Source organism: Manis pentadactyla, chromosome 7 (assembly GCF_030020395.1).
Source record: "Manis pentadactyla isolate mManPen7 chromosome 7, mManPen7.hap1, whole genome shotgun sequence".
Classification (NCBI taxonomy): domain Eukaryota; kingdom Metazoa; phylum Chordata; class Mammalia; order Pholidota; family Manidae; genus Manis; species Manis pentadactyla.
In genome coordinates, this window is record NC_080025.1 from 55,927,566 (window position 1) to 55,944,625 (window position 17,060).

The following is a 17,060-nucleotide window of genomic DNA, read 5'->3' on the forward strand; positions in this document are numbered from 1 at the left end:
AGAGGTTTTTGCCTATGTTTTCTTCCAAGAGTTTAATGGTTTCATGGCTTACATTCAGGTCTTTGATCCATTTTGAGTTTACTTTTGTATATGGGGTTAGACAATGGTCCAGTTTCATTCTCCTACATGTAGCTGTCCAGTTTTGCCAGCACCACCTGTTGAAGAGACTGTCATTTCGCCATTGTATGTCCATGGCTCCTTTATCAAATATTAATTGACCATATACGTCTGGGTTAATGTCTGGATTCTCTAGTCTGTTCCATTGGTCTGTGGCTCTGCTCTTGTGCCAGTACCAAATTGTCTTGATTACTATGGCTTTATAGTAGAGCTTGAAGTTGGGGAGTGAGATCCCCCCTACTTTATTCTTCTTTCTCAGGATTGCTTTGGCTATTCGAGGTCTTTGGTGTTTCCATATGAATTTTTGAATTATTTGTTCCAGTTCATTGAAGAATGTTGCTGGTAGTTTCATAGGGATTGCATCAAATCTGTATATTGCTTTGGACAGGATGGCTATTTTGACGATATTAATTCTTCCTAGCCATGAGCATGGGATGAGTTTCCATCTGTTAGTGTCCCCTTTAATTTCTCTTAAGAGTGACCTGTAGTTTTCAGAGTATAAGTCTTTCACTTCTTTGGTTAGGTTTATTCCTAGGTATTTTATTTTTTTTGATGCAATTGTGAATGGAGTTGTTTTCCTGATTTCTCTTTCTGTTGGTTCATTGTTAGTATATAGGAAAGCCACAGATTTCTGTGTGTTGATTTTGTATCCTGCAACTTTGCTGTATTCCGATATCAGTTCTAGTAGTTTTGGGGTGGAGTCTTTAGGGTTTTTTATGTACAGTATCATGTCATCTGTAAATAGTGACAGTTTAACTTCTTCTTTACCAATCTGGATTCCTTGTATTTCATTGTTTTGTCTGATTGCCGTGGCTAGGACCTCCAGTACTATGTTAAATAACAGTGGAGAGAGTGGGCATCCCTGTCTAGTTCCCGATCTCAGAGGAAACGCTGTCAGCTTCTCGCTGTTCAATATAATGTTGGCTGTGGGTTTATCATAGATGGCCTTTATTATGTTGAGGTACTTGCCCTCTATTCCCATTTTGCTGAGAGTTTTTAACATGAATGGATGTTGAACTTTGTTAAATGCTTTTTCAGCATCTATGGAGATGATCATGTGGTTTTTGTCTTTCTTTTTGTTGATGTGGTGGATGATGTTGATGGACTTTCCAATGTTGTACCATCCTTGCATCCCTGGGATGAATCCCACTTGGTCATGGTGTATGATCCTTTTGATGTATTTTTGAATTCGGTTTGCTAATATTTTGTTGAGTATTTTTGCATCTACGTTCATCAGGGATATTGGTCTGTAGTTTTCTTTTTTGGTGGTGTCTTTGCCTGGTTTTGGTATTAGGGTGATGTTAGCTTCGTAGAATGAGTTTGGGAGTATCCCCTCCTCCTCTATTTTTTGGAAAATTTTAAGGAGAATGGGTATTATGTCTTCCCTGTATGTCTGATAAAATTCCGAGGTAAATCCATCTGGCCTGGGGGTTTTGTTCTTGGGTAGTTTTTTGATTACCGCTTCAATTTCGTTGCTGGTAATTGGTCTGTTTAGATTTTCTGTTTCTTCCTGGGTCAATCTTGGAAGGTTATATTTTTCTAGGAAGTTGTCCATTTCTCCTAGGTTTCCCAGCTTGTTAGCATATAGGTTTTCATAGTATTCTCCAATAATTCTTTGCATTTCCGTGGGGTCCGTCGTGATTTTTCCTTTCTCATTTCTGATACTGTTGATTTGTGTTGACTCTCTTTTCTTCTTAGTAAGTCTGGCTAGAGGCTTATCTGTTTTGTTTATTTTCTCAAAGAACCAGCTCTTGGTTTCGTTGATTTTTGCTATTGTTTTATTCTTCTCAATTTTATTTATTTCTTCTCTGATCTTTATTATGTCCCTCCTTCTGCTGACCTTAGGCCTCATCTGTTCTTCTTTTTACAATTTCGATAATTGTGACATTAGACCATTCATTTGGGATTGCTCTTCCTTTTTTAAATATGCTTGGATTGCTATATACTTTCCTCTTAAGACTGCTTTTGCTGCGTCCCACAGAAGTTGGGGCTTAGTGTTGTTGTTGTCATTTGTTTCCATATATTGCTGGGTCTCCATTTTGATTTGGTCATTGGTCCATTGATTATTTAGGAGCATGTTGTTAAGCCTCCATGTGTTTGTGAGCCTCTTTGCTTTCTTTGTACAGTTTATTTCTAGTTTTATGCCTTTGTGGTCTGAAAAGTTGGTTGGTAGGATTTCAATCTTTTAGAATTTTCTGAGGCTCTTTTTGTGGCCTAGTATATGGTCTATTCTGGAGAATGTTCCATGTGCACTTGAGAAGAATGTATATCCTGTTGCTTTTGGATGTAGAGTTCTATAGATGTCTATTAGGTCCATCTGTTCTAGTGTGTTGTTCAGTGCTTCCGTGTCCTTACTTATTTTCTGCCCAGTGGATCTATCCTTTGGAGTGAGTGGTGTGTTGAAGTCTCCTAGAATGAATGCATTGCAGTCTATATCCCCCTTTAGTTCTGCTAGTATTTGTTTCACATATGCTGGTGCTCCTGTGTTGGGTGCATATATATTTAGAATGTTTATATCCTCTTGTTTGACTGAGCCCTTTATCATTATGTAGTGTCCTTCTTTATCTCTTGTTACTTTTTTTGTTTTGAAGTCTATTTTGTCTGATATTAGTACTGCAACCCCTGCTTTCTTCTCACTGTTGTTTGCTTGAAATATGTTTTTCCATCCCTTGACTTTTAGTCTGTACATGTCTTTGGGTTTGAGGTGAGTTTCTTGTAAGCAGCATATAGATGGGTCTTGCTTTTTTATCCATTCTGTTACTCTGTGTCTTTTGATTGGTGCATTCAGTCCATTTACATTTAGGGTGACTATTGAAAGATATGTACTTATTGCCATTGCAGGCTTTAAATTCGTGGTTACCAAAGGTTCAAGGTTAGCCTCTTTAGTATCTTACTGCCTAACTTAGCTCGCTTATTGAGCTGTTATATACACTGTCTGGAGATTCTTTTCTTCTCTCCCTTCTTGTTCCTCCTCCTCGATTCTTCATATGTTGGGTGTTTTGTGCTGTGCTCTTTCTAGGAGTGCTCCCATCTAGAGCAATCCCTGTAAGATGTTCTGTAGAGTTGGTTTGTAGAAAGCAAATTCCCTCAGCTTTTGTTTGTCTGGGAATTGTTTAATCCCACCGTCATATTTGAATGATAGTCGTGCTGGATACAGTATCCTTGGTTCAAGGCCCTTCTGTTTCATTGTATTAAATATATCATGCCATTCTCTTCTGGCCTGTAGGGTTTCTGTTGAGAAATCTTACGTTAGCCTGATGGGTTTCCCTTTATAGGTGACCTTTTTCTCTCTAGCTGCCTTTAACACTCTTTCCTTGTCCTTGATCTTTGCCATTTTAATTATTATGTGTTTTGGTGTTGTCCTTCTTGGATCCTTTCTGTTGGGGGTTCTGTGTATTTCCGTGGTCTGTTCGATTACTTCCTCCCCCAGTGTGGGGAAGTTTTCAGCAGTTATTTCTTCTAAAATACTTTCCATCTCTTTTCCTCTCTCTTCTTCTTCTGGGACCCCTATAATACGGATATTGTTCCTTTTGGATTGGTCACACAGTTCTCTTAATATTGTTTCATTCCTGGAGATCCTTTTGTCTCTTTCTCTGTCAGCTTCTATGCGTTCCTGTTCTCTGATTTCAATTCCATTAATGGCCTCTTGCATTCTATCCATTCTGCTTATAAACCATTCCAGAGTTTGTTTCATTTGTGCGATCTCCTTTCTGGCATCTGTAATCTCCTTCCGGACTTCATCCCATTTCTCTTGCGTATTTCTCTGCATCTCTGTCAGCATGTTTATGATTCTTATTTTGAATTCTTTGTCAGGAAGACTGGTTAGGTCTGTCTCCTTCTCTGGTGTTTTCTGTGTGATCTTTGTCTGCCTGTAGCTTTGCCTTTTCATGGTGATAGGAATAGTCTGCAGAACTGGGACGAGTGACGGCTGGAAGGACTTCCTTTCTTGTTGGTTTGTGGCCGTCCTCTCCTGGGAGAACAGCGACCTCTAGTGGCTTGTGCTGCGCAGCTGCGCTCAGACAGGGTTTGTGCTTCCTGCCCGGCTGCTGTGGAGTTAATCTCCGCTGTTGCTGTGGGCGTGGCCTGGCTCGGGCAGCTACTCCAAAATGGTGGAGTCGCGTTGGAGCAGGAGCTGCTGGGAGGCTATTTATCTCGTTAAGGGGCATCCCTGCTCCCTGCAGCCCAGAGGTTAGGGTGCCCAGAGATCCCCGGATTCCCTACCTCTGGATTAAGTGTCCCGCCCTGCCCCTTTAAGACTTCCAAAAAGCACCCGCCAAAACAAAACATGGTCGTTCGTTTTTCTTTATTCTCCGGTGCCGGCCTCTGCTCACTGGTCTTTCTGCCCTGTTTCCCTAGTATTGGGGTCCTATCCCTTTAAGACTTCCAAAAAGCGCTCGCCTAAACAAAACAGCAAAAAAGCAAAAAAAAAAAAAAAAAATGGTCGCGCGCTTTTCTTATGTCCTCCAGCACCCGGCCTCCAGTGCCTCCTCACTGTTCTTGCTGCCCTGTTTTCCTAGTATCGAGGGCCCTGCACTCTGGCCCGGATGGCTGGGGCTGGGTGCTCGGCAGTCCTGGGCTCCGTCTCCCTCCTGCTCTGCCTACTCTTCTCCCGCCGGGAGCTGGGGGGAGGTGCGCTCGGCTCCCGCACGGGGCCGGGGCTTGTATCTTACCCCCTTCGAGAGGCGCTGGGTTCTCTCAGGTGCGGATGTGGTCTGGATATTGTCCTTTGTCCTCTGGTCTTTATTCTAGGAAGGATTGTCTTTGTTATATTTTCATAGATATATGTTGTTTTGGGAGGAGATTTCCGCAGCTCTACTCACGCCGCCATCTTCCGCCCCTTGATGACGAGGGGTTTTTTAAAATTAAATTTTCTCTTCATGTTGTTAGTAGGCATAGTATGACTTGGTGCCAGTACTGTTTAAAGGAAAGAATAATGGTAAAGTAGTGAGAGGCTGATAGCTGCAAGCTCTAGATCGTCTAGCAAATCACTGGGACGTCTCACATATGAGACACTGTTAGTTACGACAGAGGACACAGGTGGGTGTCTTGTCTTCAGAAAGTTTACATTATGGTTAAAGGAAATAGAATAACTATACATAATAACCAGATAAATTACTGAGAAGTTACATAAATGCCAAAATAAAATAACAAGGAGTATTCAGAGGAGAGAGAAATTATATGCAATTGGGTTATTTTATGAGACGCTTAATGCTTTGGATATGGCATTTGAAATGGGCTTAAGAGAATAGGCTGTTGAGAGATTTGAACTAAATCTTTAAGAATAAATGTGATTTACAGAACCCAAGAATGGACTAACAGTTACCAAGGGGAAAGGGACTGGGGAGGGTGGATGGGAAGGGAGGGATAAGGGGGAAAATGGGGCATTACGATTAGCACACATAATGTAGGGGGCTGGATACGGGAAAGGCAGTATATACAGAGAAGACAAGTAATGATTCTATAGCATCTTACTACGCTGATGGACAGTGACTGTAATGGGGTATGTGGGGGGTACTTGATAATGGGGGGAGTCTAGTAACTATAATATTCAAGTAATTGTACATTAATGATATCAAAATTAAAAAATTAAAAAAAAAAGAATGAGTGTTATTTAATATGAGTTTTAAAGGGTACACGTAGGATTTGAGTAGGCTGAGATGATAGTAGGGAATTACAAATAGAAGAATATAACAAAGGCATGAGGCTTGCAGGGCATGTCCAGAGAATGGCAATGAAACTGTGTATGAAAAAGATTAAGTCAAAGGTATTTGCCCTTGTCTTTCTGACATAGTACAGTTGACCCTGGAACAAAATGTGTTTGAACTGTGAGGGTACACTTATGTGTGGATTTTTTTCAGTAAATATATTGGAAAAACTTTTGGATATTTGTGATAATTGGGAAAACATTTTTCTCTAGCTTTATTGTAAGAGTATAGTATGTAATACATATCGCACACAAAATGTGTTAATTGATTTTGTTATTGATAAGGCTTCCAGCAGCAGTAGCTTACTAGTAGTTAAGTTTTTGGGGAATCAATAATTATATGCAGGTTTTCAGATTTTTGACTGCACTTGGGGGTCAGCACCCTTAGCCTTGAGTTATTTGAGGGTCAAATGTATTTAGATCTGTCAGCCTCCTTGTTCACAAAGATAGACCTGGCTCAGTCATCTTTTCAGTGAAAATCTTTACGTGATAGTTTCTGGCTATAGTACCCACATAATCCAGACATCCGTCATTCTGTCCTCACTGTTCATTGACTTTCTTAACTGCAGTGATGATCTTCATCTTGACTCTTCCTGAGCTACCGACTCCCATGACCATATAATTCATCTCTGAAGTCATAAACCCTTATCTTTTATTTTCTGTCTTATACATCTTCTGATTTTCCAGTTCTCTCAGTACCTTACTCCACAACTTTCTTTAAAAATAGCTTTATTAAGATGTAATTCACATATCATATAATTCACCCATTTATAATGTACAATTAAATTCCCTCAACTGCCTGCCCCCTCTACTCTCCAAATTTAGCCTTAACTGTACATGTCTTTGTCTTCTTCCCTAATATTACATAGAAAATGGTATCCTTATGTCTATCTAAACCTTATTCAAGCTGCTTATTAAGCAATATATAAAGTGCAGTTTTGTTATGTATGTATTTAAAAAATTTTTTTATTTTCCTATCATTAATGTACAATTACATGAACAACATTATGGTTACTAGACACCCCCATTATCAAGTCCTTCCTACATACCCCATTACAGTCACTGTCCATCAGCATAGTAAGATCACTTGTCTTCTCTGTGTTATACTGCCTTCCCCATGTCCCCACCCCCACATTATACGTGATAATCGTAATGACCCTTTTTCCCCCTTATCCTCCTTTCCCATCCATCCTCCCCAATCCCTTTCCCTTTGGTAACTGTTAGTCCATTCTTGGGTTCTATGAGTCTGCTGCTGTTTTGTTCCTTCAGTTTTTCCTTTTTTCTTATACTCCACATATGACTGAAATCATCTGATACTTGTCTTTCTCCACCTGGCTTATTTCACTGAGCATAATACCCTCTAGCTCCATCCATGTTGTTGCAAATGGTAGGATTTGTTTTCTTCTAATGGCTGAATAATATTCCATTGTGTATATGTACCACATCTTCTTTATCCATTCATCTACTGATGGACACTTAGGTTGCTTCCATTTCTTGGCTATTGTAAATAGTGCTATGATAAACATAGGGGTGCATATGTCTTTTTCAAACTGGGCTCCTACATTCTTTGGGTGAATTCCTAGCAGTGGAACTCCTGGGTCAAATGGTATTTCTATTTTTAGTTTTTTGAGGAACCTCCATACTGCTTTCCACAATGGTTGAAGTAATTTACATTCCCACCAGCAGTGTAGGAGGGTTCCCCTTTCTCTGCATCCTCGCCAGTATTTGTGGTTCCTTGTCTTTTGGATGTTGGCCATCCTAACTGGTGTGAGGCACTCTCTCATTGTGGTTTTAATTTCCATTTCCCTGATAATTAGCAATGTGGAGCATCTTTTCATGTGCCTGTTGGCCGTATTTCTTCTTTTGAGAATTGTTTGTTCATATCCTCTGCCCATTTTTCAATAGTGTTATTTGCTTTTTGGGTGTTGAGGCATGTGAGTTCTTTATAAATTTTGGATGTTAACCCCTTGTCAGATATGTCATCTACAAACATATTCTCCAATACTGTAGGATGCCTTTTTTTCCTGCAGGTGGTGTCCTTTGTTGTACAGAAGCTTTTTAGCTTGATGTAGACCCATTTGTTCATTTCTACTTTTGTTTCCCTTGCCCAAGGAGATGCGTGCAGGAAAAAGTTCATCTTGTTTATATTCAAGAGATTTTTGCCTATGTTTTTTTCTAAGAGTTTTATGATTTCATGATTTACATCCAGGTCTTTGATCCATTTTGAGTTTACTTTTGTGTATGGAGTTAGACAGTAATCCAGTTTCATTCTCTTGCATGTAGCTGTCCAGTTTTGCTAACCCCATTTGTTGAAGAGCCTGTCATTTCCCCTTTGTATGTCCATGGCTCCTTTATCATATATTAATTGACCATATATGGTTGGGTTTATATCTGGGCTTTCTAGTCTGTTCCACTGGTCTATGGGTCTGTTCTTGTGCCAGTACCAAATTGTCTTGATTACTGTGGCTCTGTAGTAGAGCTTGAAGTGGCAGAGCATATCCCCCCAGCTTTATTCTTCCTTCTCAGGATTTCTTTGGCAATTCAGGGTCTTTTGTTGTTCCATATGTGTTTTAGAACTATTTGCTCTAATTTGTTGAGGAATACTGTTGGTATTTTGATAGGAATTGTTTTGAATCTGTAGATTGCTGTAGGCAGGACTGCCACTTTGACAATTAATTCTTCTTATCCATGAGCACAGACTGTATTTCCATTTATTGGTTTCTATAATTTCTCTCTTGAATATTTTGTAGTATTAAGGGTATAGGTCTTATACTTCCTTGGTTAGGTTTATTCCTAGGTATTTTATTCTTTTTGATGCAATTGTGAATGGAATTGTTTTCCTGATTTCTCTTTCTACTAGTTCATCATTAGTATATAGGAATGCAACAGATTTCTGTATATTAATTTTGTTTCCTGCAACTTTGCTGAATTCAGATGTTAGATTTAGTAGTATGTACAATATTGTATCATCTGCAAGCAGTGACAGTTTAACTTCTTTACCAGTCTGTATGTCTTGTATTTCTTTGTGTTGTCTGATTGCCATAGCTAGGACCTCCAGAACTATGTTGAACAAAAGTGGGGAGAGTGGGCATCCCTGTCTTGTTCCTGATCTTAGAGGAAAAGCTTTCAGCTTCTCGCTGTTATGTATGATGTTGGCTGTGGGTTTGTCAAATATGGCCTTTATTATGTTGAGGTACTTGCCCTCTACACCCATTATGTTGAGAGTTTTTATCATGAATGGATGTTGAATTTTGTTGAATGCTTTTTTGGCATCTATGGAGATGATCATGTAGTTTTTGTTCTTTTTTTTGATGTGGTAAATGATGTTAATAGATTTCCTAATATTGTACCATCCTTGCATCCCTGGAATAAATCCTACTTGATCATGATGGATGATCTTTTTGATGTATTTTTGAATTTGGTTTGCTAATATTTTTTCAGTATTTTTGCATCTATGTTCATTGGGGATATTGGTCTGTAATTTTCTTTTTTTGTGGTGTCTTTGCCTGGTTTTGGTATTAGTGTGATGCTAGCCTTGTAGCGTGAGTTTGGAAGTATTCCCTCTTCTACTTTTTGGAAAACTTTAATGATGATGAGTATTAGGTCTTCACTAAATGTTTGATAAAATTCAGCAGTGAAGCCGTCTGGCCCAGCAGTTTTGTTCTTAGGTAGTTTTTTGATTACCAGTTCAATTTCCTTGCTGGTAGTTGGTCTGTCTGTTTCTTCATGGGTCAGCCTTGTTAATTTGTGTTTTTTAAAAAGTCCATTTCTTCTAGGTTATCCAATTTGTTAGCATATAATTTTTCATAGTGTTCTCTCATAATTTTTTGTATTTCTGTGGTGTCCGTAGTGATTTTTCCTTTCTCATTTCTGATTCTGTTTATGTGTTTAGACTTTCTTTCTTTCTTGATAAGTCTGGCTAGGGGTTTGTCTATTTTGTCTATTTTCTCGAAAAACAAGCTCCTGCTTTCATTGATTCTTTCTGTTTTATTTTTCTCGATTTCATTATTTCTGCTGTGATTTTTATTATATCCCTCCTTCTACTGACTTTTGAGTCTCATTTGTTGTCTTTTTCTAGTTTTGTTAATTGTGAGTTTAGACTGTTCTTATGGGATTATTCTTCTTTACTGAGGTAGGTAGTCCTGTATTGCAATATGCTTCCCTCTTATCATCGCCTTTGCTGCATCCCACGGATTTTGCGGTGTTGAGTTATTGTTGTGATTTGTCTCCATATATTGCTTGATCTCTGTTTTTATTTGGTCATTGATTCATTGATTATTTTGGAGCATGTTGTTAATCCTCCGTGTGTTTGTAGGCTTTTTTGTTTTCTTTGTGTAATTTATTTCTAGTTTCATCTTTTTGTGGTCTGAGAAGCTGGTTGGTACAAATTCAGTCTTTTTGAATTTACTCAGGCTCTTTTTGTGGCCTAGTATATGATCTATTCTGGAAAATGTTTCATGTGCACTTGAGAAGAATGTATATTCTGCTGGTTTTGGGTGTAGAGTTCTCTAGATGTCTGTTAGGTCCATCTGTTCTAATGTGTTGTCCAGTTCCTCTGTTTTTTATTTTCTGTCTTGTTGATCTGTCCTTTTAGTGAGTGTTGTGTTGAAGTCTACTAAAATGAATGAATTGCATTCTATTACCCCCTTTAATTCTGTTAGTGTTTGTTTCACATCTTAGGTGCTCCTGTGTTGGGTGCATATATATTTATAATGGTTATATCCTCTTTTTGAATTGATCCCTTTATCATTATTTAATGTCCTTCTTTGTTTCTTGTGATTTTCTTTGTTTTAAAGTGTATTTTGTTGGATACAAGTACTGCATCATCTGCTTTTTTCTCCCTATTAGTTGCATGAAATATCTTTTTCCATCCCTTCACATTTAGTCTGTGTATGTCTTTGGGTTTAAAGTGAGTCTATTTTAGGTAGCACTTAGATGGGTCTTTTTTTTTTATGCATTCAGTGACTCTATGTCTTTTGATTGGTGCATTCAGACCATTTACGTTTAGGGTGATTATAGATAGGTATGTGCTTATTGCCATTGCAGTCTTTAGATTTGTGGTTACCAAAGGTTCAAAGGTATCTTCCTTACTATCTTACAGTCTAATTTAACTCAGTATGGTGTTACAAACCCAATCTAAAGGTTCCTTTTTTTTTTCCTCCTATTTCTTCCTCCTCCATTCTTTATATATTTGTTATCATATTCTGTACTCTTTATCCTTTGACTGACTTTGTGGGTAGTTGATTTAATTTTGCATTTCCTTAGTAATTAATTGTTTTACTTTCTTTACTGTGGTTTTAGTTCTTCTGTTTATAGGTATTTAGCATTAGGAACACTTCCATCTATAGCAGTCCCTCCAAAAAATCACTGTAGAGATGGGCTGTGGGCTGTATATTCCCTTAGCTTTTGCTTATCTGGAAGTTTTTAAATTGCTCTTTCAAATCTGAATGGTAATCTTGCCGGGTAGAGTATTCTTGGTTCAAGGTCCTTCTGCTTCATTGAATTAAATATATTATGCAATTTCCTTCTGGCCTTGAAGGTTTCTGTTGAGAGGTCTGATGATAGCCTGATGGGTTTTCCTTTGTATGTGATCTTTTCTCTCTCTCCGGCTGCTTTTAAAATTCTACCCTTATCCTTGATCCTTGTCATTTTAATTTTTATATGTCTTGGTGTTGTTTTCCTTGGGTCACTTGTGTTGGGAGATCTGTGCACCTTCATGGGTTGAGAGACTATCTCCTTCCCCAGATTGGGGAAGTTCTCAACCATTACCTCCTCAAAGACACTTTCTGTACCTTTTTCTCCCTTTTCTTCTTCTGGTACCACTATAATGCAAGTATTGTTCCTTTTGGATTTGTCCCACAGTTCTCTCAACAATCTTTTGTTCCTAGAGGTACTTTTTTCTCTCTGTGCTTCAGCTTCTTTGTATTCCTTTTCTCTAATTTCTATTCTATTTAATGTCTGTTCTCCTACATCTAATCTGCTTTTAAATCCCTTCATTGTATTTTTCATTTCAGATATTGAATTCCTTAATGATTGACTCACAGTCCTGAATTCATCCCCGAGTTCTTGAATATTTTTTCTGTATCTCCATGAGCATGTTCATGATTTTTATTTTGAAATCTCTTTTAGGAAGATTGATGAGTTCAGTTTTACTTGGTCCTTTTTCCGGTGTTTGTGGGATTTGGGTTTGAACCCGTTTCATTTGACGCTTCATATTTGTATGTGGTGCTGTTTTGTTCTATCTGGAGCTGCTGTGCCTCTGGAGGGGTGTTGGTGGTCGCGGGGGAACTGCGCTGGTGCCTTGGGGGAGGAAAGAGCTGTTTCCTGCTTCCCTGCTGTGTTGCCTGTCTCCACTGCCAGAACCAGTGGGCCCAGTGAGTGCACAGGTGTAAGCCTCTTTCCTTTGCTTTTGTAGCAGCTGTAGGTGCAGCTTCCTTCTGCCTGGCCTGACACCAGGGCAGGGCCTGCCGGTTTGTGCACCATAGCCGGTGGTAGGAAGGCTTAGCAGGATGTATATCATGGTGGTGGGCCTTGGAGCTGAGTAGCCAGCCATGGAGATGGAGTGCCTGAAGCTCCTGAAAGCTCCCAAGCTTGTTGGCTCTGTACTCCTGGACAGTTTTGTCCACCTGTCCTTTTTCCTGAGCAGCATGCTATGTGCAATCCTTGCCCCTCTAGCAGCCCTCTTGTTAGGAATCTCTCAAAGTGCCCACCTTTCTTTTGTCCCAGAGCAGCCTGATGTGGATCCCTGTTTTCCACAAGCAGCTTGAATCTCAGTCTCTCCAAGTATTTTGTCTGTCTTAGCTTTCTCAACCCACTAATCTCCAGAGCACCATTCAATATAGGTTTGTGCTCCCAGAATGGATCTCGAGGGCTGGGTGTTCACTAGTCTTAGGCCTCCATCTTAGGCTCTGTTTCTCTTCCTCCCGCTGGTGACCTGGGTTGGGGGAAGGGCTTGGGTCCTGCTGGATCATGGTTTTAGCACGTTACCCTGTTCTGTGAGGTCTGTTCTTTTCTCCAGGTGTATGCAGTCTTGTGCAGCCTTCTTTCCTGTTGTTCTTTCAGAATTAGTTGTATTAACTATATTTTTGTATTATATGTCGTTTTGGGAGGAGGCCTCTCTCACCTCTCACTGCTGTTTTTAATCTGTTGCATCCTTTGTTTTTCAGTGTGCCTCTGCCATTTTTGAAAGTATATTTGTTTTCCTGCTGCGATGGAATGTTCTAGTCAAATGGTGATGCTTCCTGCTGGAAGAAATGGGATTAGCTGTCCTCTAAGGCATCTTGCTTCCTTTTAGTGAATAATAATGTTATAAACCAAAATTGGGCCACAGAATTGATCATGTGCAGAAGTGATTTTGTTGTTAGCAACTTTTTGTGGCATAACTAGGAGAAGTTATTTTTTTTAATACTCACTAATTTGCATTAGTGTTTGTTATTATGGTGAAAAAAACTTAATACTAAGCTTATCATCTTAAAAATAAAAATATATGAAAATATAAAAAAATGAAGATAATTATGAATGCTTTATGAATTTGCATGTCATCCTGTGCAGGGGCCTTGTTAATATTTTTTCTATCGTTTCAATTTTAGTGTATGTGCTGCCAAAGTGATCACATCGTTGTCATTTTTAAGCGTAGTGTTAATTCTTTGCACATTGTTGTACATCTCTCTAGAACTTTTTCGTCTTGCAAAACTGAAACTCTGTATCTCCTTAACACTTAATTTTTTCCCTTCCTCCTCCTTTTACCCTCTTGATAACCAGCATTCTACTTTCAGTTCCTATGATTTTGAGGAGATATTTCATATGAGTGGAATAATACAGTGTTTGTCCTTTTGTGCTGGCTGATTTTATGTAGCATAATGTCCTTGAGGTTCACCTATGTTTTAGCATGTGATAGGCTTTCCTCTTCCTTCAAAACTGTATAATATTTAACTGTATGTATATACCACATTTTCCTTATCCATTCATCTATTGATGGACATTAGGATTGCTTCCACTTCTTGGCTATTGTGCATAATGCTGGAATGAATGTGGATGTACAATATCTCTTGAGGTCCATCCTGCTTTAAATCCTTTTGGATATATACCCTGTTCATATGGTAACGATTTTTAATTCTTTTATGGAACCTCCATACTATTTTCAATAGTGGCTGTACCCTTTTACATTCCCACCAATAGTGCATAGGAGTTCCAACTTCTTTGCATCTTCGTCAACATTTGTTATTTTCTGTTTTTCTGATTCTGACTATCTTAATAGGTGGGACATAATATCTTAGTGGTTTTGATTGCATTTCCCTTGTAATTAGTGATGTTAAGCATCTTTTCATATGCTTGTTGACCATTTGTATAATTTTATTTGAAGAATTTTTACTCAAGTCTTTCACACATTTTTTTTTTCCAATCTGGGAAATATATTTTTTAAAATTAAGTATCATTGATAAACAATCTTATGAAGGTTTCACATGAGTAACATTGATTTCAACATTCACCCATATTATCACGTCTCCCTCCACCACATTGCAGTCATTGTCTGTCAGTGTAGTAAGATGCTGTAGAGTCATTACTTGTCTTCTCCATTCTCTACTGCCTTCCCCTGTCCTTTACACATTTCTACATTGAATTATTCATTTTTTCTTGCGATTGAGTATAAGAGATCTTCATATATTCTGGACATCAGTCCCTTATCAGATATGTGACATGGAAGTATTTTCTCCCATTCTCTACTTTTCCTCCCATTCTGTACTTTGCCTTTCCATACTGTTGTTACCTTTGTCACAAATAAGTATTGATATTTGATGGAGTCCCACTTGCCTATTTTTGCCTTTGTTGCCAGGGATTTGATGTCATGTACATGAAATCAGTGCCATATCCAATATCATAAAGCTTTTCCTCTATGTTTTCCTTAAGGAGTTTTATAATTTTATGTTTTACATTTAGGGCTTTAATTCATTTTGAACTAATTTTTGTTTATGGTGTAAAATAAGGGTCCAGTTTCTTTACTGGAATTCTTTTTCTTACAGAAGAATAGAGTAACATGTAAGGATGGTATAGTTAACTAAGAATATGGAATTTAACTTCTAGCAAACTTTAAAAGATTTTATATGTGAAGACATAGGAGTGTTTTTATTAGCAGAACTGTCTAGGACCATTAGTCTTCATGTGCATCATGCAATGTTGTTTTGATTATAAATTATTATTTGTCTTTTGGCAATGAATTAAAATATAATTTATTAAATTAAAATTTTAATTTCAGTTCACATTGCTTTCAGCTCCAGATCTTAAACATGTCAGAAGCATGCATTTATTTTCTTCCCCTTGTTCAGTGCAATCTTTTAACAGTACATTTCAAGAATTTTATTTATTATTGCCACCTAACTAGCTATTAATGATTAAAAAAAAAACATCATGTTTATGCAGGACTTTATAATGGATGAGAAATTTCTAGTAGTCTGTGTCATTCACTTTTTATAATAATTATGTTTAGAAGTTACACATTTGATCATTTTATGGGTGAGAAAACTAAGGTTCTGAAAGTTACCTGCTGAAAGTGTACTGCCAATGTACAGTGGTGTTAAGACTAGATTTTTTTTTCTAAATTTAATATTCTTTGCTTTTGAGTCTGTGGAATATGTCAAAAAGAAAATATAGTTCACGTTTTTCAGGAGCTTGTATAGGTTAAAAATAGCGAATCTAGGTTCATGAAGTACAGATGAAGATGTATTAATTAATTTATGTATATATTGTGAGCTGATTACTACAATAACGTTGGTTAACACATCCTTCATGTCACATAATTACCATTTTTATTGTGGTGGTGGTGGTGGTGTGTGTTTTTACAATGAAAGTTTGGACTTGACCTGTGAATTCTTTTCCACCTCCAAAATCATGTGATTGTATGAAGCTGTGATAGTGTTTTTTACAAATGTTTTTATATTTTATGGTTATGCAAGCATGAGAGGTCAGGATTGTTTGTGTTAGGATAAAGAGTTTTTACTTTTATTATTGTTAATAAATATTAGCCCTAATTTCCTACACTCTTACTGTGAGAAATATTACACTTTAGGGACAATTAAATTGAGTAACTTTGGTCAAATTATTATAAAGGAGGAAAGAGAGGAAAGGAAAGAAAAAAAAACGAAATATGCCAAAGTATATTTTGGTATCTTTAGCTCCAGTATTTCATTTTTCCTGGGTCAGCTCATACACAGTTTTATTTTAGGAAGGAAATTCATCTTAGAAATTTGTTGCTTTTAAACTGTTGTGAAGTCTAAGGACTCTTTGTAAGCTTATTTATGTTTTAATTATTTTTATTTTGTTCACTTTGTTTAGCCATTTCCATTTTGAGAATTGGGGAAATTTTAATGCTCCCATTTAATCTTTTTATTCTTTGAGCTTCTATTTCATTTAAATGCCTGTGGTACAAGAAACCAAGAAAACAGCTATGAAGCTGTTTTTACATAGAATATAAAATCCCTATGATTATACCATCAATTAGAAGAAACTACTTTTTTTATGCTTAGTTCTTTTTGCTTTTGATCATCATTCTACTCTTTTTGGAAAGCCTTTTCTTTCTTGAAGTAGAAGCTTCTGATTTCATCTATATACATGAATACATGAGTTGAATTTAATTATCACCCCAAGAATCATCTTTATCTTAGCTCATTTTAGTAACATTGTGTGCTTATGATGGACTGCCTCTTGAGTTTTTCAGAAATATATTTTGAAGAGCTTATTATCTCTTCCATAGAGTATTTAAATTTTTTAACTTTAAAATTATGTAAGAAAAACTTAAAAATATGAAGTGCTTAACTTTCCAGTCTTACAAGTTTTAACAGTTTGAATCATATTAATTAAAAAATCCATAACAGCTGCCTTGAGATATAATTCACATCTATCATAAAAGTTTTTAAAATTCTTTTTAAGTTATTTTTAAACTTTTTATCATTTCACTTTTCAAAGTCATACACATATATGTTTTTCAATTAAAATTCTAAATTTAAGTTGGAAATTAGTAAGAAAGCTTGAGAGAATGTTGGAATTAGAGAAAATCATCCATAAAGTCTTTTCTTCTTTAATACATTCATGTTTTATAATGCACATGGTTTTCATCATATACTTTTGTGCAGTCATTTTTGTTTCCAGTTGCTAAGATGTCAAATAGTTCTGTCTGCATTACTGTATTGAATGATGACTTATTTTACTGGCTTTATGATTATGCATCAAGATAGTGCATGTAGCA

The 17,060-nt window shown here is 37.2% G+C and overlaps 1 protein-coding gene and 1 non-coding gene across 2 annotated transcripts in view; one reads left to right on the forward strand and one right to left on the reverse strand.

The window, feature by feature from the left end:
* COG5 (component of oligomeric golgi complex 5) overlaps positions 1-17,060 on the forward strand; it is a 397,019-nt gene that overhangs the window by 45,133 nt on the left and 334,826 nt on the right. The window lies entirely within an intron of this gene.
* Positions 13,329-13,434, reverse strand: LOC118929130 (U6 spliceosomal RNA). Its single transcript, XR_005031483.2, has one exon. It is a non-coding gene; the product is annotated as a U6 spliceosomal RNA (small nuclear RNA).